At 42.9% G+C, this 25539-nt stretch overlaps 1 protein-coding gene across 2 annotated transcripts in view; it reads left to right on the top strand.

The window, feature by feature from the left end:
- Positions 1 to 25539, top strand: part of LOC111255360 (glutamate receptor-like) — a 107858-nt gene that overhangs the window by 38748 nt on the left and 43571 nt on the right. The window contains exon 1 of one of the 2 annotated variants that reach the window (XM_086978200.1): positions 21983 to 22911. The exons of the other annotated variant lie outside the window; for it this stretch is intronic. The gene's annotated coding sequence lies outside the window, so the exon portion shown is untranslated. Of the gene's footprint in view, positions 1 to 21982; positions 22912 to 25539 lie in introns of those variants that run through there. 2 annotated transcript variants of the gene reach the window in all.

The raw sequence follows: 25539 nt of genomic DNA, 5'->3' as shown, positions 1-25539 counted from the left end.
CTAACTTCTTACCGTGAAGCACCACGATCCGTTTCGTCTCCCCTGCCAAAACATGAACTTAATGTGACTGCCGCAGAAGCACTTCCTACCCCCTTAGGCTATAAGCTCTTGTTGGGCTCACATGATTTGTATAGCTGGACATAAAATAAGCAGGCGAGTTAGGAAAAACCACGCCAACGCAAATTAGGACCGAGCAGGGGAACTTGTTCTTGTATTAGGTATGTAAAATACGCTATAAAGATCTTTCATGCGCGTGTTCGCGTAAGCCAAAGCAACACGTGTCTACTCGTTTTTTCTTTGTTAATCCTATAGAAGTACCTCGTAAAGGAACAAAGCGTTGTTAGAAAATATTACCTCGATTCACCAATAAGAGCTTACGCTTGAACGCGCTGTTACCGGTGTTGAGCTGGTTCCTGAGCCGCTATCGTCTAGCCAATACATTTCAGAGTCGTTGATAAGCGCAAGAGTTACAACACGATTAAATATATATTCGAACGCATAAAAGTTTGAGAAATGTTTAGATGTACAGCGGATAAATTTCGGCACCTGATTGTCAAAAAAACATGTTGCCGTTAGGTTTTAAAACGTTTATTTTCCTACGTGGACGCACTGAACCTGCGTAGGCTTTATAGAGGCGCTTATATACACGCTGAGCTGTGGAAATCACTCAAATATGATGCCTATAGCGTATTTCTTCTAAATACAACAGTCGAACATCATAAAATGCCTACTTTTTCTTTTATCGCATGTTAATTCATTTATCCCAAGAAAATAAAAACAGCAGTTTTACCAGACTATGGATGATGCCGGGGAAAGGACGCCACCATGTTTCTGTGTTCTGTGTTTTATAACGATTAATGTATATTTGCAAATAATTAAACAATAGGTTTATTTCCAGTTAAAAAAATAGTTAACGTCATATAGCAATCATTTCCTTTGTTTACACAAGTCGAACACTGCATCTCGTTGGTGGAGCTCGAATTAGTACTATACAATATATCTGATCGATTAAAGTATCAGAGAGGACCGACATTTGTAACAGTAGTTATCTTTGCTGATGATACTGAATGATGCGCAATGCAGCCCAACACTTGTCGCTTTGTCTACAAAGATATCGACGTGCTTTCCTAGCAGTAACAATTTCGAAATCGCTTGATATGGTCTAAGGCCCCTCATTGACTACCGGCGCTTAAGCTAAGACTGCCAAGGTAATCAAGTACTGTTCGTATTTAAATAAACAAGTAAGTAAAGGGCCGGTACGCACTAAAGGCACCATTGGAAAATAATCACCGCTGAAAACGTTGTAATGCTTCATCGAGTGTTGCCGAGTCTCGGTCGAGGCTGACGTTCGAGACCTTTGGCCGGCCGAGCAGATATTTAGCGTAAATGAAACTCCAAACGTGGCTAACATTCGTACGCTTTTTTTTTTTTTTTTTTTTTTCGCTTGCTTAATTATAGGTAAGTGTTCCCTGGGGATAGGACAGCGAGTCAGCCAACGTTCCGTAGGAAGATCGACGCCAGCAAACGGTAGTTAAAATTCAGTACAATTTATCGGGATACCTACATCACCAGCGTTCGTGCAGGTGTAAGCCTCTACAACCGTAAGGACTGGCTAGCCAGCGCAGTAAACCCGATTTAACCCTGCTCTGGCGTAGAAGCTCCAGACCCGTTAGGCGTTAGATGCTTTGTGTCGTTAGAGCTAACAGCCCCTTCTTTTAGGTTAATACAGTACTGCCCGGCCGATTCCGATGGCATAGCAAACACAATTTTTCGATAAAACAATGGAATGTATCGTACGGAGAGGGCTTTACCGTGCATCCTTTACCAAACGTTTATTATGTTATTATTTACCATGTATTAATATTCTACACCGGAGTAGATAAGCAAAATTTGCATCCATTGGCTATATATAATAGCGTAGCGTTATACGCTGATATTTATTAATACTGGTTAGAGGGTATCACCGTAGTTCGGATTCTAGAAACGGCTGAGCACATCTATGCTTGAGTCGATCCGACAGTATGGTTGTATTCTATGGCACAGTGATACGGCGGGCGAAATAGCCCTTGAACTCGAAACGTCTGAGAACTGGTAAGGTCGGGGTAGAGTCGACAAGCATGAGGGGTTTGATTGATAAAAATTACTCAGCGAGGCGAAAGGTGTTTGAATTTTCATACACGTAAAAAAGGTGACACTATTACAATTGTATTAATATTTTCGTATATAGGTAAACTATGCAAATCTACTCTTTGTTCAGATATTGCTTCCGAAAGCTTTTCGGCCTATTTACGGCGATATCTATCGTTTTCTGCCACAACGCATTCTTCGCAAATCGTACCTCACATATTCTTCAGCGCTTTGAATGCCCAACACTATCCTTGGTAAAGCGCAAAGGTTGTACCCACAGCTGCCAATGCATCTTAATGAACTTACTTCAGTAGTCAAATGTTGCTCGCCGGTCGAAGGATAAATGGGAGACGATAAAATCAGTTATGTATTTGTTTCTGAGGGCATTTTTTGGCATGTTCCTTAGTTTTACTAAGTTAAAATAGCGTAAGATCAAGATGCGCTATCGTCGAAAAGGTACGACTAAATAATCATCCAGGATTTACTTTTTCGTAGAGCAAATATAGGAGCAAAATCAGCTGATGAAGAAAAGGCGTTAACTTTACTTCGTGGGAAGAAGTACTTCGTGCTTTTGACGCTTATCTTTTAGCAAATAAGCGTTAAAAACACGCAATAGTTAAGGCCGTCGTAGAGACGAAGAAAAGATACCATTTCTGGTTGGGATCATTAATTAAATCGCGTCACACCAGAGGCTCAAAGGAACATGAATATTTCTGGTAAATTACTATACCTTGAGCTGAAAGTGTTGTCTACCTGAGTAGACTCAACAGATCTTTTGGGCGCGGTAGATATAAACACGTCGCGCCGTGAAAGGGCGTCACGAGCAGTTTACCGGATAAAGTCAAGAAGCGGCGACCAAAGACCTGATGTGAGGGCCTGAAGGGTCGCAATAGTTGTTGCTGTTGTCTTTAAATGGAGAAAATAGCACGACTTCATACTATAACTCAAGCGTATTTCAATGAAATTACGGAGCAGTGAAGCGGAACAAATGATTTCAACCAAAAAAGATGTATAAAGCCCATCCACTATCGTGTTATCATGTACCGCTGCAAATACATACAAACATTATAGACATCTTTGCACACGATAATGTGAATCCTAAGCAGGAAGTGAGCAAGTTCGCACTAATGAGTGTGTTGATAAGGACGTCAGTATTAGAAGCAGCAAATGGAAGCATAATTCACTGAGAATAGGACAAGAGCGAATTAGAAGAATGTATTATATATCTTCTTGTCAACATCCCGAAACTCCCTTCATCAATCGCCGGTTGCCTTTTGCCAGAGATTTGTTGATCCCACTACTATCCATTTAACTACCAAGCCGGCCAGAGGAAAAGGCCATGACGTATTACCGAGACACATACGATTAACCCAATGCTAACGGCAATAGTATTCAAGCAAAAATTAGTAGCACGGTTTAAGCGGACAATGAATGAGGTATAATTCGATTAAGTTACCCGCACTCTCGTTGCCTCTGAATGAACGTGCGCCCAGGCGCAAACTGATTACCATTTATCGTATCCCATAGTCTAGTCATTTAGCCAGAACCTCCGTCCATATTTCATTAAGTGACGACATTAAACAGCACATCGATGATGTGCATCTACGTGTTTACATTTGTAGATATATTGATAAACGTTGCACTATCGCGCTTTGATTCCTGGCAATGAATTCTGGTCATATCTGATGGTTTCTAATGGTCCGCTTCTATTCCAGCCTGCAGGAATAATTCGATATTCGCGCCTGGGTGTATTCAGAATAGGCGGTTCATAAAATAATGAAAACCCATGAGCGATCGCCCTGATGATGAATGATGACTCGTACGGGGCGTGGTGCTATAACACTGCATTATGACCCGATCCCCATTTCTGTTTGAATCTCCGCAAGCAGCAGTGTCACCGAAGCAATATAATTTTTCTCATCGTTACTTAGTAGAAGCAACTGAAGGCTTGCGATTACTAGATGATTTGGTATTTTATTTCGAGCATCAATATGCGTAGATGTGTGGGATGATTTCTTCCTTTTCTACACACGTATAACTTGTTGTTGTTTGTATAAGGGTTGCAGCACAATAATCGTTGATCCATGCCTCGAATCGTGCTCAGGACTTAAAGTGAGGAATTAGAGCAGGCACGGAATAACGAAGCCAAGCGGTTGTAGAAATGGGCGATAAACATTCTGTAAGATCCATGAGTAGGCAACTGAAGACTTCTAGAACGGTCTTATCATCTAAGACGAGAAAAATGATAAACCAATTTGCCGATGAACACGTAAAAGTAAACAGTGTTTATCGTGAGTATTGGCTGACAGCAGTCATCGGCCTAGGGTGTGATCTTGACGATATAGCTATAATAGGTTCACAAGGTTTTACCCTCGGAGTAAATAGTAGCTCTCTGGAGGTGACGTCTTTGGTCACCATATGTCCCTAAACATGCGGATTTCTCTAGTTATTGTATGTAATATCGGTTCTTACGGGACGATAAAGATAGGCTAGCTGGGCTAAATACGACAGATTATTGGGTCAGGCCAAATAGCGCTTGAATTCGTCCTTGTTTTATATTCCTCGTTACAAAGTACATTACTCGATGAGTTGGTGAATTGGTAATGCGTTATTACGTGAACATTATTACAAACGTGACGTATCTAATCGTGTAGCTAGTACCCAACTAGGCCTAAGATGATCTATATTTATTGACATCAAATGTCCGTTATGATCACCCATAGAGTGACAAAATGATGCTTCGCTCTCGCCTTCTTTTATTGTTGGACAATCACTCTAACAGATTTCACTATGTACATATAGAGAAACACTTACCACTGAACGTACGTCAGTGTACCGTGCACCGAACAGCATGAATAGATAAGAAAACGTAATGCAAATGGAGGATATGCGTGTCGTTGTGAGACAGGAAGCGACTATATAGTTACTGAGGATGAAGATACCTGGTGTTATCAATACGGTCTATAATGAATGTGAAAGCTAACAAGACTAGAAGTAGTTTATATTTTTTGAAATCTAATATATAACTAAGCATAGGATAGGTTCTTATTGTGTTAGAAACAAAAAATCATTATGGTCTAACCGTATAAAATAGTCAATTTATTTAGTTTTGACGAACTTTTTCGCGCAAACTTGAAAAGATATGCACTTCCTTCTGCGATTCGTACCGAATAGCTCCTCTACATCGTTTGGGTGGGCCATGAAAACTGAGTACGAAGGTAAGAAGGGTGTGGGACAGCTGGAGAGTATGAAATCTTTGAAAAATTCTATTGCTTTCGTCCCTCGACCTCGGCCATGAGCCTTCTATTGCTCTCATGCAACTATTATTATGGTGATCATGTGCGCGTTACCCTACGTCGACCAAGAAGAGCGCGGCACGTGCAATGATGCCCGTAATCTCGGATTGACGAGTGACTAGGCAAATGCGAAAAGCATCTAACGACAGCAAGTGAGAGGCTGAAATAGAGAGAGTGCGAAAGAAATAGAACAGGAAACACTGTATGGGCATAACAGGCGTGGGCGAACAGCCAAGGGGGCAATACTAAAGGGTGGTTGTATGTGGCGATACTTGAACTTGTATAATTACATACTCGTCGTTTTTATACGTTGCAAAGCCGTTAAAGCTTACTCATACACTGTTCGATACACGAACACTATCCACTTACTTACGAGCACATACATGCATGCAGATATATTCGCTCATGCTGACCCGAAGCTATACGCGATCAGGCTCACACACAGATTAAAATCATTGATTCGCCTGCTCTATACTCGCTAACGGTTTTTGACAGGTATAGAAACGTCTATAAGTAGAGCCTGCAGGCTCCTTCTGAGTGGGAATGTTATAGCTGACACGGTTCGATTCTTACGTTGCGCTTCGGGTAAATCTTACCACCCGCTATCTTTTCGTCTACATACGCACTGCACTACACTAGGTGCTGCAAGTAAGCTCCCTTGACTGTTCCGGTAAACGCCGACAGGATGACGAGGCCGAAATGATGACAAGGCCAGTCTACTACGCAGCTGCTACTACAATCATACCGGTTTGATTTATTCGTTACTATAGATTACTCTAGATAATCCTGGTCGAACACCCTAAGGAAAAGACATCGGCCGCGTGCTTTACCTTGATTTGGCTAGAACGCGAACCATCAGCTTCATTGGCCGTCATCGTATGCGAAAGCTTTATGGATGCATACGCTATGGTAGAAGAAAGCGTAGATTTGTTCCATGTTTACCTGTTTACGCGGTGGTCAAAAAGCACAGAGATAATGTGCCTGATGAGTCAGCCTACGGTGAACGAGGTTAGCAAGGAATTGAGACTTTGTCGGTGAAGTATAAGAAAAACTGCAAAAATATGTGTACTCCGCAAGGATCCGGATCATCGGACCGAATCGTAACTCCCGCAATGCTTTAACTGATTCCTTATTCTTTTTTTATGTCAGCTAGGCCTTTTATTATGTAGAGCGCGTATATATATATATATATATATATATATATATACATATGTATATATGTGCAATTTTATGCACGCAACAGCGTAAGAAGGCTTAGTTGGCACATGCCAGTAGCAAGGCGAAAATCTGCTTGTGCCACGAACATCAGCGAGCGAAGATAACAGGAGACAGAGTGAGTTAGCTTGCGAACGCTAAGGAGTATAGACGGATTGAAAGAATGAAAAACAGTGTGGTCGAGAAATGTAGAGAACCACTGGTCCCGTATTATATGCTTTTAAGGAAAGTGAGGTCCGTCGCTAAGCAATATTTGAAAGGCGGTTGAGCCTCCTTTGGTTGTACAGAGGGTTTGACATTCTGCAGACACAAAATGGACAGGCGCGCCTAAACGTTGTAAGAACCACATTCCTCCAGATATCTATCCAGGAGAATGAGGGGTCGAGCAGAAAGGAATCATGGCTTGGGCGCTGTGAGCGTACGCGCCTTGCTATGTCTGCTGTCAAATATTCTTCGCCTTTGAGCTAGTCGCACCGAGCACACTGTACTGAGCCTGTTATTCGAATCTCTCACCTCACCTGAACAAGAATCCTACGACCAGAAAATTGAGTAAGTTGCAATTAAATAACGTGGATTTCAGGCGGTGTCAAGAAAGGACAGGGCAGAGGCTATGGAAAGGCCGCCGGATCGGGCTCGCAGCCAGCTTGAGTTAGTTTGAAATTGAACCATGTCGGACGGTCAGTTGGGTTCGCCTTCACTTACGTTTAGACGCTAGCGATCAGGGAATTGGAGAGGCCGCTAAGCAGAAAAGGCTGTAGTATGGAAAGTTCGAGAGGGTTTGTAGGCTTGTGCTCTCTTCGCCCTATGAGGTTCTGCACTATGTTTCACACTTTCAGGCACACATGCTATCAGGAAGAAGTGGAAAAGCTTATAGGAGAGTGTAATACGGGCACCAGGCAAGAAATCGCAAATAAGCGAGAGACATTGAGCTTGGAAAGAGGAGGGAACGACGGGTTCGAAATAAAATAACTGGCAGACACACGAACGGTTCAGGTTGGCTAAGGAGATGGCAAGTCGCTGGCCAAAGGCGATGTTTACTGGCCGGCTCTGCTCGTTGCGAAGACTTGACTGCCGACACCACTCTCCTATAGGTACGTACACGGCTAAGCAGTGCTATCGTAATAAAATGCGCGCGGGCCCAACAAGCAGCACAGGCAAGTTCTAAAGTTCGCTGACTTTTTCAGCTCTTCCTTTTTGTCCACATGACAGAACAGTAGAATCAAATAGAAGAGAGCAGCTTTCGCACACTGAAGAGCTGCTTGGTACAGACGCCTAGTTCGAGCCTGGCATTTTTCACAAGTTTGTCGTACATTAGTTGAATATGGAAGTAAAAAGAAAATAGTAGATGAATTCAGCGGTAAAAAATGTTCCCTAGTAGGGGCCATTGAGAAGTTAGAAGGGATGGTGCCTTTTTTGCTACGATGGTAACGTAGCAAAATGATTGCAGAGAAAGATAATACGACGGCAGAATTTAGAAGAATCGAATCATTTCTGTACAGTAGTTCTTTAGTTGGTCAAAAGGCTATAAGGCAAACAAAAGTGAAAACTAACTGAGGAAAGGCGTAAAATGTTCATGACAGAAATAGCCACCAGGAAGACTGCCCAGGGCTTTCGAGTTCTACCACCTTGCCTTCATCGGTCCGTGTTAAACTCTATTTGACCTATGAGACCACCGCCAACACTTCGTCCCTTTCAAACACTAGAAGCCAACCAACCGATTTCTACCTTACGTGGTCGCGAATGGTTCTGGCCTTCTTGGCCGTTCTTGCTCAAGTAAAAGCAAGACGGACATTCGAAGGAAGGGTTCCCATGGAGGCATTTTTGGGGCAGAACCATGTCGCCCACCACAACGTAGCCGCCGATCCGTGTTGTGGCCGTTGGGACACGTTTTTACGGCTGAGAAGCTCGGCTGTCGGATCCGTCAGACTCGATGGCTACGGCTGTGATGCACGCACACATCTACACGTACAGGAAGAGGCCCCTATTTTGTCGAAGAAGAACGTCCTTCCTCTCCATTCGTTCGCCACCTTTTCTGTCTTCTTCCTCCACTGCTTCTCCTCGAAGAGCTGTCGTTGATTGATATGTTCATCTCCACTCACCATCCAACGATACGTGCGTGGTCTGCGTCCCTTTCCGATCGAGAAAGGTTCATCGATATGCTTTCTCGTAGCAGTGGTACCAACAGAAGGTATAGCACCAGCAGCCTAAAATGGTTAGATGGCCGGCTTCAGACCGACATGATTGATTGTGGCCTGCATGGAGCTTATAGATAGATATACATACATCTACACGCTTGTGAAGTATCCATTCTTGGTCAAGGGTTTTTTGCGAAGGCAACTAAAGTTATCATCACTCCGCAATCACAGCATACAGTGCTGTCCAGGTGGGGGAAAAGACGGCGAACATGAAAGGGAATAGCAGAAGAAGGCGGACTTCGTCGGAATGGACCCCGAACAAAGGATCAGTGTAACCCATTCATACCGCAATCATCATAGAAAAAAAAGTTGATTCCCAATCAAAATATTGTTTCATATCCTTGATTTGATCAACTATTACAAATTTATGTGCGAAAGTTCTTAAAAAAAAATATTAAAAAAAGAACCCTTATAGGAGACTTTTTCTTACTAGTTTGAGGCTGATTAAAGCCGTTCATATACACACACACATACGGGAGTATTCGCACCGTTAAGTTTTAAACGACTCCAGATATTTATTAGTATCTCTAAGAAGCGTATCGAGCCATGTAGCACACATGTTTGAACTGCAATATATTACGAACGGAAAATCAGTCACCCATATTTTCCTTTACGGTGGGTCGGAAACCTATGCCTCTCCCCTTACGAATAAGCACAAACTTAATATCGGTGCGATATGTCCGTCTTAAGAGTTCACTCTGACATCAACGCATTTTTATCCAGGAAAACGATTTTTCTTGTATGCAAAAAGTTAGTATCCCACAGAGGATATTCAGAATAAACTATTGATTCACTAGATGCATTGCTCGTATCTAAACACCCTTATACAACTTTATGTAAATAATATGCGAGAACAAGTTGTAATCTTAAGATAATGTGCTATTGAAGATTTTTATTAATATTTTACTAGTTCTATTAGTTATATTCCTCAGAAGAGCCTACTTCAGGACGGTAGGCCGAAGATCAGCCTTCCTCTCATAGAATTTGTTTAACTGAGACAGTTAACTCATGACTAGATACATCCCATAATTGGTGCAAAATAATATATATAATAATAGACAACATCGATACAACAATTTCAATAGGGGTCTATGCCTATCGTCTAAAACCTATACCGATCTTGTTGTTCAATTAAGCTGAGATATAATATAAGTATTTTCACTTATCAAATCAGCAGGTATTGCCTTCGGGTTGAGTTTTAACCATGATATCACTTGCTAAAAGTCGGGGCTAGCGCTAGAATTTGCAGCATAAAGAGATGTGGAGACAGTCACAAACGCGCTGCGAATTCAGTAAAGAGTTTATGTAAACTTCATTGCAATGAGCTAAGTAAAATTGACATTGGCGCCGTATGCGGCAACCCCGCTGAGACGTGGCATTCACGCTTGGATAGCTCTTTCACGGTGGGTTTTTGGCAACGCCAATACTAGACAAAAAAGAACGCATAGCGCGTTCCTAGATTGATGGTCGCTTGTGATTCGGCAGTCAGTATTAGTTCAGTCTAATCTATAGTCAACAGTCGTAGAGAGTTGGTAACCAGCCCTGACACATATATCACGACGTGTTAGTCATTGAATTTTTGAGGACTAAACTGTGTTCGGCGAATGATAAGAACAGCTGAAGACAACAAAGACCCCAGCGCCGCCTGTGGGCTATTTATGATACATTAAGCGTCTGTAAATTATCATTGGCTGCCTTCATAGCGTGACAGTAATACGGCACGATCAGAAACGCGTTCCAATAGCCGTCATCTGCACATGAATGGCCACTAAGCTACTGACCGCACGCTACGGTTTCAACTTAAATTTTTTGTCGCCTAGATTTCAACAAGCCTACTTTCTTCAAAACAGTGAGCTTAGTGTTTTTTTTCGCGCCTTAGGTTTGTTTTTTGGCCACTGCATTTTAATGTTTTACACTATTATTTTGTACATCTGCAAGTGCAAGATACCTAACGACCCTAACTGCAAGAAACGTAATTTAGTCTTCACCGGAATAGTCGAGACGAGATCACGAACAAGAACCAGATAAAAGTCACGTGCCCTATATTATTCATCCTAGCTTCAATAACGACTTTGCGTAGGTACTACGGCCTGTGCTGGAATAACGTCATAGTATCGTAGTGTTATTTGTATTGGGTAGCACGCGCGTTCTCTCCAATATCCATCTCAGACATCCAACGGTGCCGTTTTGCTTGTAATTCCAACCGTTTACCATAATAGCGTTTGTAACAATGTGTCGTTGCTGCGAAGGTTATTACGCCGTCTGGTCTGTAGCGTCTCTTGTCAGTTTGACGTTTTCTGCTAACGATGATCTTCTAACCAAAACAGAAGCTGCAAATAGTCAAATCCGTGTCATTTAATTGAATATGTACCGCCCCCCATCTGCGAGTTTCCTAAAATAAAGATATTGATAGCCATTTTCAGAGAGCGGGTACGAACTTTAATTCAGTCTGCAAGACTCTAGGGCGAAAGCACTGATACCCATTAGATCGAACAAATAGCATCGACTGAGAACTTCAATTTATAAAACGCACTGATCATTAATACAGCAGAAACTTATACATTGACTAATGTCCAGAACGATGCAAGATCATTTTCAGGATAAGGCAGTTTTGGCTGTGCGACAGTCCTGTTACTGGTTCATGAGCCGAACCCCCTCTGAATTACACATTTTGCCCATTTGCTGTTTCGCGTCAAATACGCGACAGTCAATATATACGAACTCGAATAGCTAAATTTTCAAACCACCAATTGTCATCATAGGATTATAAGGGTTTCAGCTTGTGGAATCTATAACTTCCGTGAATTATGCAACTAAGATAATGAAAAGCGTGGGCAGGTCCATATGATCCTAATGTTAGATCTGAGGATATATCTATTACGAAGAGAACGTTGCCAGCTTTATAATTTACGTAGTACGCACATACCTCTTATGTATCAAGCAGACTACAAGCAGTTTTTCGATGGCAACCTGTTGACAAGGCGTAAAGACGTCACGTCGACATGCTCCGAGCTGCCCGAAATAAATCCATTGTTCTTCTGCTTATAGAATGAATATATGCTACAAACATCCGTTGGCGTTAGATAGAAGCTTTAAAATGAGGTGAGTTTGGTGGATAGCATTTTCACTGTTGGCATATAGAGACAACGGCGACGTCATCTTGCAGGAACAAAGGAAGAATACGAGTCGGCTCCGGTCATGGCTGTTATTGCTGGAGTAAGTTTCAATCGGTCATCTTTGTCATGTCTTCCATTGATAATCTTTCTCTTTTTCTTCTGCGTTCCTTACATTCAACTCACAATCCTTCATTAGCGTACTGGATCTGCTGAGATTCTTCTGTCCTGTCCTTGAAATCTCCACAAAACCCGTCGCCTATTGCTACAAATCTTAAAAACGAGGCTGCCTTAGAAAAGCGCTACGAAAGCATTGCGGCGCATCGCTATCGAGCCTTGCTGACAGTACGGTCCGACGCAACGCTCCAGCTACTTCGAGCGGCCACTATCTATGAAACTGAGACAGTAGACGACGGATCGACTTCGAGGCCGACTTCGAGGCTGGGTCGGTTTCGCCATTATTCGTCGTCGTTTCCGAAGTCGTGTTCTAGTTTACATATTCTTATCTGCCCTTTTATGCTTTTTCGATCGCAATCGATCTTAGCGCCCCTCGTTCCTCGATCGGTAAATGGGCGCCCAAAACAAAAGCGCAAGAAGTAAAAGGAACGAAGCAAACTAGGCGGAGCGAAAGAATAGAGACAGCATCCAAAAGTGCAGGTGGGATAAGGATAGAAACCATTTGAGCGGGCAAACCAATTGTCGTATACGATGAGTCTACGCTTGTTGTTATTTCAGTTAGAATTGTATCGACGATGGTATTGCCTAGGAACAGATACAATGGCCGCACAGAGAAAGAGGACTCTATGGGCCATGTCTGTAATTACAAGTATAACAACACGTCCACCTCCCTTCATTGATTACCTTTCGTTCGATCTACTATATATCTCTGTAGCTTATATGTATGTACCTTTTCCTGCAGAGCCCTCAACTCGAGAGGCGATTGACTGACATACAGCTAGAAAGAAAAACAGGATCTACCCTGCTCACAGTCGCGGGTGTCGATGCATCATCGTTTACTCTATTTCTCGCTCGTTTCTTCCTGTGTCTTTTCAATCCGGCTTTGTTGTGACGACACCTGTCAATAAGTAAGATCGGTGGGCTCGTTGGCACTTGACCGCTTTCCAGCAATAAAACGAGGAGCGCGCTTCAAAGGGAACATAGGCAGTAAAAAGCGATATCAGAAATAACGGCTCTGTATGGTCTGGAGCTCCCTACGTCAAACACTATTGTTGGCACAACCCCATCATTGTAATACAATGTAGACAATCGCAGTCATTGGTGTTTGTTCGTTCTCGCGCCATTCTATGTAATGAAGGATCCGAGTCCTTTATCGCCCGTAGTAGTAGTGCTGACCTTCTATCGCAAGCTCCCCTAAGGCTGCGAGCTATGCGGTTAGTCAGCCCTGGCGACATCAAGTCAAGCTTTTGCGCTCTTTAACTCATGACATTGATGATGATGTTGACGACGATAGTGACTGAAGACTTCGACAGCCATCGTCAGTGCAATGCATCTGTTGCGAGTGCCTTCACCGCGGTCTACAAACATGACAGCTACCAGCCTCTTGTTGCACATATCAGCTGTCACAGCCGACCGTCAGCCTCTCTTTGGGACACCGTCCCCTAACTTCACTGTCAGATGCAATATGCCACGTACAAAACTCAGCCGTCTCTTACTGCAGTCAACAAGATCTAGACTATGACGAAATAGCCATCTTTGAGGCTACTTTCTACTACCACATTCAATATCTCGCTGTGGCCTACCGCAGAGGCAGAGTCATAGCTAACGACATTTTTAAACCTCACTTATTTGAACAAGAGATGTATGCCAGCGCTATTCGCCCAGCAAAAGTCAATCATAATAATGATCATAATAATGTAATGCACGGCAGACCTTGTTAGCTGAAACGTATCGAACAGAGCAAACATTCGTGGCTATACGTACATACATCTTTACTGAAACGCGAAAAGTTGTTGACTTCTTTTTTGCCTAGATGGGTAATGAACCTGCGGTTTGTTTTATTGTATACATATAGTGTATGTATGTATGTCATTAGATGCATCTGAATTTATCTACGTCGCCATTGGCAAAATTTGAGGTGTCGCGCTCACTGCCACTTTAGCCGTATCGAACCAGAACTTCACTACTGCAGTACTTTGAGAAAAGATATATATATAAGTGGTAGTTTCTATTTACTGCCGTCACATCCTGTTCAAGCAGGAGATGGTCCTTATCTTGCCTACTAGCAGAAGGACTTTCACGCATGCTGAGTGGGTTTTCGTGGAATTTATTGCTATCTCGAAAACAACAAGTGTAATTAATTAATAATGCTTAAATGACGGCATAGTCCGTCATCATCATTTAGAGGTGCAATGATCAGATATGTAGATTTGCTTTTCCCCGTGAACTAGCCTATTTTTTCTTTGTAAAATGGCTAGATATACACTTCAGTAATAGATTACAGGTCCACTGGTGATGGGTTTCCCGTTGAACTTCACACTGTACCTGTATCCACGCGCTGTTTAAATGCATAGTGACGTGCATGTGCCAGCGATCGTCTACGGCAGAACTTACGCGATATTTGTAACACACTGCTCTTTTACTGGACATCAGTAGATATAAGAACTCAAATAGCTGCGTTTTGCCAGGTATAAGTACAAATACATGCAAAAGAGATCTGAAGTGTGTGGGAAAACGCCATTCATGCGTGTGGTATAAAAGGCAATCCTGTACGTAACGTCAACGTTCAAGTCTGTCATGGATGCAAAGTCGGTCATGCCGAGACTGAGTTATTGTCATGTTATATGCAACAGGCCATTTGTTACGATAAGATGGTCCTCATTAGGTCTTTCACGACATTGAATTAAGAGAAATTACATGTATGTATATAATATCACAGCGTAAAAATTGGATCCTGCAATCGTTGCAGGGCTTACAGCGTCACAGGCAGACATTGCCTGTAACGGCCATGCCACTGCTTTCAATCGCTAACAATAGAGGGTTACCTTATGCTGAACACAGATGGGAAGAAGAGATTCTTGTCAACCTCATCCACGCCACTGAAAGTACCCCTAAAAATCGTTCTCAAACTTAACATCTCGTTACACCGATAGTACATAGTCATAGAAGCCAGGCGCTACTGTCCCGTTGAATCTCGTTCGTTCCAGAACATATGCGTGACGAATGCCTAAATTAGCAAAAGCGCGCGAACGCTTCACGAACCACAATCTCGGGTCATCTTGAAGTGTTTAATGAGAATAGGGAGCGGCTAGCGCAGAAGGGTGACATTATATCGAAAAATATCACCGAACTATAATCGCCACCCGGTGATTGCCCTCGACAATCACCACAACAGCTGCCATCCGAAATTTGGGCGTTCTTGTAGAGCAGCGGTGGAAGCAATCGTGGTCGCTTGAGATGTTGGCTGTAGCTGTAGTCGGAAGCATTGTATTACAACCACATTCGAGCCCATGGAGTTCCGCCATTTCGAAGCTTAGTATGAGTCGCAACACCTCGTCAAGCTGCTGTTACTCGTGCTATATAACATTAGACGCGCGAGAATGCTCCTTGTTCCTCCAGCCCTCCCCCTATCTGCCTTGGCATCCCTTATATTTAAAGCTTAGCCCGTGAGCCTCAATCCCGATCACGCGCAGTGAATCCGGTCTCAGGCGCAGCGGATTGCTCTCAAGTGGATACTTAAAGCAGAAGCCTAGCTGGTCTAACTGTCCCTAACAGCTCAGTCGTATCCGCTTCTCGGGCATTCTCGTCACTCAAGCGATGCATAAGGTCATCGTATTTCAGCATCCGAAGAGCCACGATGCCGGCATCATTTTTCGAATCAGCACGTGACTGAGACGCGGCTGCCTTAGGTTACAGGATGCGACTAGTACGGATGGCCAAGAAGCAGCGAGAAGAGGAAAGGCCGACTAACGCTCCCGCTTGAGCATGTGCAGGAGCATCAAGCAAGAATCAGCAGCGCTCGACTGCCGCTTTTCTCGTTAGCATAGGAACATGGCAGCCTTAACCTTTTCTGGTACCTTCGAACGGCATGCAAGGACGAGAGCGCACTGGCACACCAACTGCAGATTAGTCTCATTGGTTTGCATACCCACTCAATGGTTTGTGGCACATGTGTGTTTCATCACTCTATATGTATGAACACGCTGTAGTAGGTATATGTAGCAACAGCAGAGTGTCCACATCATAAATAGGCTTGAATATCCCAATATTGCTCACCATAATTCCAGCTGGAGTCGAATGTACGGGGGTGCGCGTCAAAGTACACAGATTTTAAGATATGAGGCACTTTATATGGTTTGTGTAGCCATGAACCAAAACGGAAATATTAGATAACAGACTGACGGTTATTAACCAATGAGGACTGTGCAAGTATTGACCGCAACAAGCGTGCCACAATAAACCGGCTGAGCATCTTATCATTATGCAAAACGAAGTATACGATTTGTGGAGAAGATCTTTGTGTATAACAAGAAAGCTGATGGCATACTCGGATGCACGATGTTTATATAGGAAAAAAACTAAGGAAATACGCGCTTTTGCCACGTCCTACGTCGTTGGGCGTTTCAATAGCTGTAACAATGCTCGCTTAGTAGTAATTTAATGGGCTTTGTTGCATGGTGGGTGGCTAAATTGCTTAGGCCATAAGGTTGGTTCATTTTTTTACAAAACGCTCGAAAAAATGGCATACATGTATCTTCTTAGATCGAAGGACCAAGAAACCAACGTATGATTATGAAGTAAGGCAGTATTAGTTGGTTTATGTTCTGTATAACTATTATAAATGCGTGCGAAATTTCTAATGACATATGTTTTTGTTGAACTATCTATCTTCGCCTCTAGCAGAGGTTCTCTGAAGATGCAAATTCAAGGCCCATTACATGCAATCCCACAGGACTACTGGATATTCGTTTTTGAAAGCCATTAATATTCTTAAAAAAGGATGTTCACAAGGAGACATATGGCAGACAATTAGGTAGACTCAAACTGATATATTTACATATGTATGAGGTAGCCAACCTATTGGCGAAAGTATTGTGCCACAGATGGGAACACCTTGCCTACCTTCCCGAATGCTTGTTTCGGTTTCATACATATGAAAACCTTAAAACTCCATTGGCTATAGCACAATTTCCAGAACAGTACTGGGCTAAAGCACAAGCTTCAAGCAAACCGTCTTGCGAATCCATGAACATATTGACACATCGTAATCTAAATTTCATGATACTGAGGTGAAGTTGTATCCATACAGGACGTTACACACTTTCCACGCTAAGCCTGCCCTTAACTGTCAATTTGTCAAATTATGTTTAGAAGTCCACAGACGTAAACATTATTACACCTCTGTCGGACCTGATATCCAAATGTCATTGAAAAATCTACGTTTTATCAGAAGATTTAAAAAATAACTAAAATAAAATAAATATTTTTTTAGACATCGATTATTTTGATCGGCTCCGGTTGGGATAAGTGTACGAGAAGTGTCCGTAGGTTTTATGTCAGACTTGCGATATAATGATACACAAACGTAGTAACTATAAACAGTTCTTGTCATGTACGGTGAAAAATAATGTTTAAGTAAATTAAACACGAAGTTGAAATATTAGTTTATTTGTCGTTTTTGATTTGACGATGTAACTTTTGATGTTCTCTATTGCACAGTAACGGAACATCAATAGTAAGGAATGGGTTTTTGCAAGCTAAACGAGACACGTTTACCGGGCGCCAATGGAAGAAAAAGTGGGCACAAAAGGCCGACCAGGGTACGTAGATTTAAGGATGATAGAAAAAGCAAAACACAGAGTTATGGCCTGTCTTCGAAGTGTAAAATGATCGTCAACTGATTTTTCTCGATTTTTTTTTTGTCAAACTGCAAGAGACATTGTCAACGAAAAATCAAGAAATTTCTGCGTGGTCGATCGGTGGCGCCGAGAAAGGGCGTTTCAGATGAGAGAGAAGGTTGGACTGTAGGGTCAAAAGTAGGAAGGCGCGCCAACTACGCATTCGAGACTAGCAAATCAAATTTCGCATTGCCAGGTTGACATGTAGTTGAGGCCACCGCTGCAGAAGACGGTTAGAGGGCAACTGGTCACACTAACAATAAAAGAAGTGAGGCAAAGACAGACGGGGATACGAAAAACGTCTTCCTCGCAGCGATGCAACGAACGCAGTTTCCCTGTCTACAGCCTCGAAGCTGCACTTGGCAAATGACAATTGGGAAATCATTGTCGTAAAAAGCTGAAGACAGAAGAAGTGAAGACAGAACTAATGGAGTCACCAGCAACCAGATAAGCGGAATCATAGGAACAAGGGCGACCAACGAAACGAAAGCTCACGCAGACGACACGCGGATAACAAGAGCGTTATGGTTACCAGCTTGTTCCAATTTCTGAATTGATACTACGACGATGACGAACGCGTGCCGGGGTGAGCGGATCGAAGCAGATTGACTAGAATAATTTTATTTACCAAAGAGCCTGGGGTTGCAGACTGAAACATTTGATAACGGAAGAACAAGAGGGCAAAAGTGAAAGAAAATATGGTATTTTCTAGAGAAGGATCCAGGTAAAACTAATCGCATAAACGAAAACACAGAATTGAAAGCCAAGTCCTGTAATATTTGACAAAGTGTCTATTGGATGAAATAAATAATTCAAGTAAGATCGGAAGGGGTGAGTGTGGAAGTTGAAACTGCATAGATTCGTATACCCAGGATATACTATATTGCGTTTTATAACAAAGAAGACATGCGGTTCTAAAAGCCTCGGACACAAGTCTCCGCTCATATTAATTTCAATAGCATCCTTATCTACATATAAGTGTAGTATACACGTTAAAATATTGAAATACACTTTGACATCCAGACACTCGGGCAACGGATAAAATATTGAACACGATCTTGGACCAAACTACAGCCTGCTAGGAACTTTTCAGTAGAATTAAGACTTAAAGTGAATCGATGTTGCAACGCTACACAAACAAAAATTAATACACAAGGCTCCATGCGTTAGACCCGGCTATCTCACCAAAAAGTTAAATAATAGCAATAAGTAAACAGGGTCCTTATCGGGTGGAGAAAATTAGTAGCACAAAAAAGGATAGAAAAAATGAATGGAAAAACAAAATTGAAGAAAACTTGTATGGTTAAGCATGTCCGTTTAGTTGTGGTTGTGTTAGGGAATCGGCAGTTTCTCCGACGTAATTTTTCTGCACATACGATCATTTCGTGTAGACAATAATATATATATATATAGCAACACCTTATTTGGTAGGTCACACAGTCATCCTGCTGTTTTCCAGTCCTGTAGCTCGGCACCATACGAGTACACCCCACCCGGAAGATAAAAATGTACATTGAAAAAAAACATTCAACGGGCTTTTTTTCTGCTAGAAATGAAACTCTAACCGAGCTGAATCTACCTCTGCTCCTCACGCGTTTACACGTGCTGAGGTTGGCCTTACCGCTACACTCTGTACCTTAGACCGTACTGTGTACCATCAGAAACGGTGCAACCCAGGAACGATGGCCTGTTTTATAAATTGCCAATTGTACAGACACTACTTGTGTCGGATCCGACTGTCTGCATTTGCCTGACGCATTTCGATTGACTTACTACGTTTTATATAGTTTGTCTTATCCTTAGATTAGGTACATACTCGTCTGCCATGTTTGCTGATGCACAGCTCGTAAACATGTAAATAGGGCACGTACAATTATCGACGTATATATTTCCCGTATGTGGGGCAAACGCAACCATTGTGAATGCTACTGTTAACTCACTGACTATGAATTGACCTATTCACTTTTGATTTTGAACGCGAAGAGGTTCAACTTACAACCCTTCAGGTATATATATAATGATATCAGGATCAAGTGGCTGTTGCTGTTTGAGCTGCGTGGTAACGATCAGCGCTGCTTCTATGCAACATCTGTCCACCGATAGCTATATATGCCCAACTTATTCATTCATTTTTTCCACTAAACATACGCTTTAAGTGCTATCCAAAGTTATCCTGTGCCCTTCCCAATCTAATCCAAGCAAATACAAGCCTGCTTGGCTTGTTGACCCAACTATCCTATGTCTGTAAACTGATTACATTGTTTAAGTTGTTCCGTTAGGTCACTGGCCTACGTTTCTATGCAACTTTAGAAATTCTCTTGCGTTGCGTACATCCGGCACTTCATGTAAATATTAAGCTCCTTAACAACCCAAGCATACGCGAAAAATCGATGATTCTCGGAAAATAATAGTTCATACCCGGAAAAATGAGTAGATAAAGAAAACGGATACCCGTTTTTTTTCTAAAAACTCATGTTAGCGTATAGCTGGGAAAGATCTATGACAGGTTGACCATGTCGATAATTCACAAATTCAGAGGGGTTACAACGGCGCTCAGTTTACACAAGGGTCTATAAGGACATTTTCAGTATTTACGAGAATTCAGAGAACAATGTTCCCAGGCACGTTGCTTCCACTTCAAAGTTTTTAGGAAATCACAGGTATCGTTACAGCTGTTTTTAGATATAGTTAGCGCATATACTCCTACTTCAGTGGGACGATAAAATATAAAATCTATAAACCATGGGCTTTCCTAAAATCCCATTATCTAGCAAACGAACTTAGGTATACTGTTTTCGTTGTAAATAGAGTAAGTTATAATTCTTCATGCAGTACATCTTTCATTTTTGTCGGTTAAGCTATATCGGATAAATAGACCGGCAAGACACTTCTAAATCTGCCTTATCTGCACCGATATAGGAAGATTGTTATTATTGCTATTACTATTATTGATGAACTAGGTTTATTACAGTCAAAATTTCATAAAGGATCATTTTGAGTCGGACCCAGTCAGTGGACCTTGAGTAATATGATGTAATTTTTGATGGTGTGTATCTGTGTAGTTTAGATCAGTACTATCTAGGTTCGTTACAAAAACTATTAGATGGCCATTGACACTTTTCTATTAGCCGAACTTTCTCTATAGATATGAGCGTAAGTTAGTCTCTTCGCATTTCATTGTGGTTAGGTAGCAGTTTGTCATATTAGGCAAGCACACATGTAGCATGTTCGCGCGGATACGCCTGTGTGCAAATGTACAAGTCCTATAGCACAGTTCTGATTGGATATGGGACAGGGAAATAATGGCTACTACATACGCTCGAAAAGTGAGCAATAAGAGAATCATAGTACATCCATTTGGATTATAGCCTTTACAAGAGTTGCTGACCTGTCTGGTAAATAATAACATACTGAGATACATAAGATGAGCTTTACGCTACGCGATAACCGATAGCTGTGGGCAAAAATCTGCTGCACGCTAGGATAGTAGATATATTCTTTCATATACGGCCATGATGTCTTTCTGGCAGTAGTATCTATTCATATATCTGTATACAGGTACAATCTAGACGCACATGCAAATGCATGCATGTGAACTTCGTTTCCTCGCTCGATACGTAGCTGGTCGTACGACTATAAACGTCTAAGTATCTATTATGCAAAGATGGGCGATATATTTTACTCGAGTCTAACCGATGAATGCCGCAACATCCTCGGATTACTCCTATGCATGCACGATGAAGCGAAGGTCATTTTGTGAAAGCGATGATTGACTTCTTGATGGAAATCGTCGCACATCAGGTCATCATTGCATTTTCAGTGGCCTTCAACAGTATCTCCGAAGACAGCGACGCCGCCACTATACCTGATTGCAATCAGAAAATTCTCTCTCTTTCTCTCAGGCCAGCTAACGTCACTTATCACTGCGCACTGCGCAGCGAATGCAATACCTATATTAGCTCTTAATGTTTGCTTCCGCTCTATGTATTTCCCTACACAGCCGGCAGCTGCGACGGCGGAAGGGCAATCTTTCCCTACCGCTCTTCCCTACGACTCAGGAGTCATTGGCTAAAGAAACATGAGAGAACCGAAAGCGAAAATATACTCTTAATGAGATAACGGCACGACTGTAGCCAACTGCCTCTACCAGAAGTTATAGCGAGGCTGACGGCGGCGGCCGCCGCAGCAGCCGCAATTACGCGGATTGGAGTTCGGCAGCGAGGCACGTCACGCAGGGTCGACCAGTTAGCCACGACCGTAAACGACTCGCAGGGTGCTCAGCCATCTTTCTCCACCTAGAACAGTTCTGGCTGAATGGAGTAGAAGGTGCGAAACGGACGCCTTACCCCAAGCACGATTGTATTCACCTACAACTTCAGTGACCTACGCAGCGGACCGGGCTATTTCCAGAAGTAGCAATGACTGTAGGTTGGCGGGCAGCTTGGTTTAGCCCGCATCTGCACTCTTTTTCATTTCCCAACGACACCTGCTATCGGAATGGGCAGTAGGATCAAACTATGGACACATACTTACGAAAGTCACATAAAATCACAATCGCACCGGACCAGTTGGACCTCGATGTTGTGCACTTAACTGTACTACAATCAAATTCTATACGTCTTTGCCAAAGAGCAGGTGGCTGCCAGGTCCGCCTCGCCTTTCTCCATACGATACGAGCAATGGCACACGACGCTTAGCTTTAGAAGCAGTTATATACCTCTCCTGCACGACCTTCCCGTAGTACTACTGCAAGTGAACTTCGTGAGAAATGGATAAAAGACTAAAGTACAGGGGGTGAACGGTTTGGGGGCTTCACATATATCTTACCCCATATGCTCGAGCGTCGTGTAAGTGGCACCATATGACCTCCTCATCCCTTAGAATCAGCCAGCGTCAGTGACTTTCGGAAGCACAGGACGCTACTGTTGCTTTTGCTGTGGCTGATCTTCGTTCCGACTCGTTGGAGGAACGGTTGCTGAATTATCGCCCGCTCTTTATACTTATTAGCAGAAGCACCCACAGCCGAACTCAGGATTATAGCATGGACGCCCATGATACGAAGGACGACAACGGTGAAAGGGCGACATCATAGGAGTGTTGGCCAATGGCGGTATGTTATTGCTACTCATTTTCACACACGATTGCCAAGCTTAGGACATTTCGCCTCATTTGCGTAAAATTAGTAGTAAATACGCATATATTCATAGTACCTAGTCATGCCAAGTACCTTAGATATCACGAATGGAAGTTACTTAGCACAGTTCAATTAGTTAAACGAGCAAATGCTTTCACGTATAATCACTCTAACCTTCGGTACTTGAAAACCTCGTCTATCGTTCCTGTTGCCGTGACCGGTTTCGTAATTTTAGTTTCAATAGAGAGTATTACTTGAATTGTTCCAATACTTCGAGCGCTCGTGCAGCCATTTAACACTAATGTATGCGGGTACACACGTCAAAACGTGTGTTTTTAGAAGTTAGCGGCTTCATCGCCATGTTCCTGATCATCGCAGTCGTTACCGTTGTTTAATAGTTTATCATATGTGGCATCCACATGGGTCAAATTTGAAGAAGCGTACACGAAAGTAGCGTCCCTACGTTCCCTCCTCCATTCCTGGTCCTTGCGTTCCTGATTACCGCGTAGCGCCGACCTGATTAGACTGCCAAAAAATGATGGACAGCGGCCAGTTACGGAGAGCAGCCGATCTAAGCTCAGCTGTTCATGTTTGGTTGACTGAGCTCTCTGTGGGATCAGAGCTAATTCCAGCTGGCTGGGAATTTTACGACAGACAAAGAGACGCGTCTCACTCTGGCCTGCAGAGCAATGCCTGCTACTTTCTTTTCTACCACTGTCATTGCCGTTGCTGCTGTTGTTGTCCTGATAGTGACGGTGAGGGGAGGGATAGTATCAGACGGGTTACTACTACCGGTGATCCTGGTCACCTGGGGACACTTATAAGTCACTGGAGGTAAGAAACGGCGGTTGGCTACCGCCGTACTTACTGTTGATCACCGTGGACGTGGCAACTGATATTAAGGATAGAAGAAGTAGGAAATATGACACATATACCGCGATAACAGCAGGCATGGGCTGCGGTTGATCCTTGTACATCTCACACGCACAGCCCACATTTCTTCGTTGTGCTTCCCTATGTCCCCCAGTCACCCTCCAGTCTTCCCTTATGTTCACTTGGGTCACGAACACAACAGCCAGGATTATTAGTAGTCATCTCGACTTTGCGGCAGCTAGTCTCCGCTACTTTCCGCGTGGTAGGGATATTGACTGTTTCTGAGCAGCGTTGGCTGTTTTGTTATGATAGTTGTATGGCGACGGTTGACTTCAGAGTCAATAGTCCCGACAGGCTGACTAATGCAGAAAGACCAGGCGCTGTGCTGTGAGCGACAGATCGAGTTCTATTACTTTAATGCACTCTCTTTGTGTGTGAGCATACGCGAATGCATGTTTCTGTATGGCCGCTTTTTAAATCTCTACGCTTAGCCCTGCCGTCTTTTTCGGGATTTGTACATGATACCAAGTTACTTCACTAAATGACCTTCCGCTGCAGTAGGACAGTGTCGGAACCTTTGAAAGAAAGGTGCTTTTTTATTTTTTTAGATGCAGCGTTTTCTATTGATTTTCCTTTCGCTCTCCGCAGCCTTTTTCCTTCCCACAGTCACCGGTCGGTTCTGTGCGTTAGGCCACTGGAAAGCAACAATGCTTTACGATGCAGTACTGAAAGGACGGCGACCCCCCTATTCGCATTATTATAACCGCCGCTTATTAAGTTACATAGGATTGTTTTAGTTTGCACGTAATTGCTGTAGACGATAGTAGTACTACAGGCAGATAGTTATCTGTCACATACAAAATAATAGGTACTTTTTACATACTACTAGACTTCGACGAGGAAACAAACGGTCAATTGACCGCCAAACTCAGCCGAACAGACTTCATAAAGCACATAGCAATGCCATATAGAATGACAGATTAGAGAGAACAACTTTGCATCGGCAGGATACAGGAGGTATATATACGTGCGCACCCATTAGCGTAATTGTGTGTCCAAGCCCTTTGACGGCACACAACATATCATTGCACTAACAAGTACAGAAGTTTTTGCAGATTTCTAAGATTTATTTCATTAAGATAGACTATACTAAACTATATCCCTATGGTGCATTCATTCTATACATACCTAGGCGCATATGTGCCTGTGTCTGTAACTTGATGATTTTATGCTCGTCAATATGAAAGACCCGTCCAGCCAGTTGAACGCGCCTTTATATTGATGTCGACGGTTCGCTTCATGGAATTCCGTAAGCGATCTAAGCTCTTTCTAGGCAATTCTACTTAAACAACCTTTCTTAAGTTTTGTTTTCGTCACTGATATGCGGACTAGTTCCTTCGGCGACTTCAGCGCTACTGACTAATTCCCTAAAATGGATTGCCAACCTAACCTCAGTGGAACGAGCGAAGTAGCCGCCCCACTATGGGCTGAAGCTCGCGAACGAAAGACAACGGACCTCCAGGATTAACACAGCAGTGAGCATCGGATCATTGTGTTGGATGTTCTAGTTTAATCGGATCTTCGAAGCTAGTAGTACATGCAGTACACGCAAATCTCGAATGCAGTGTGGTCTTGTAGGTTAACTTTGTATCTGTATGTCCTGGGGAACTGAAACAACGAGCACGTTTTCCCTGCTAGACCATTCCTCTCTTTGACTTACCTTCACCACGA

The sequence above is a fragment of the Varroa destructor genome, unplaced genomic scaffold (genome assembly GCF_002443255.2).
Source record: "Varroa destructor unplaced genomic scaffold, Vdes_3.0 BEIS01000001.1, whole genome shotgun sequence".
NCBI classification, from domain to species: Eukaryota; Metazoa; Arthropoda; class Arachnida; order Mesostigmata; family Varroidae; genus Varroa; species Varroa destructor.
The sequence above is the reverse complement of the archived record's forward strand: the minus strand, read 5'-3'. Positions and strand labels throughout refer to the sequence as shown.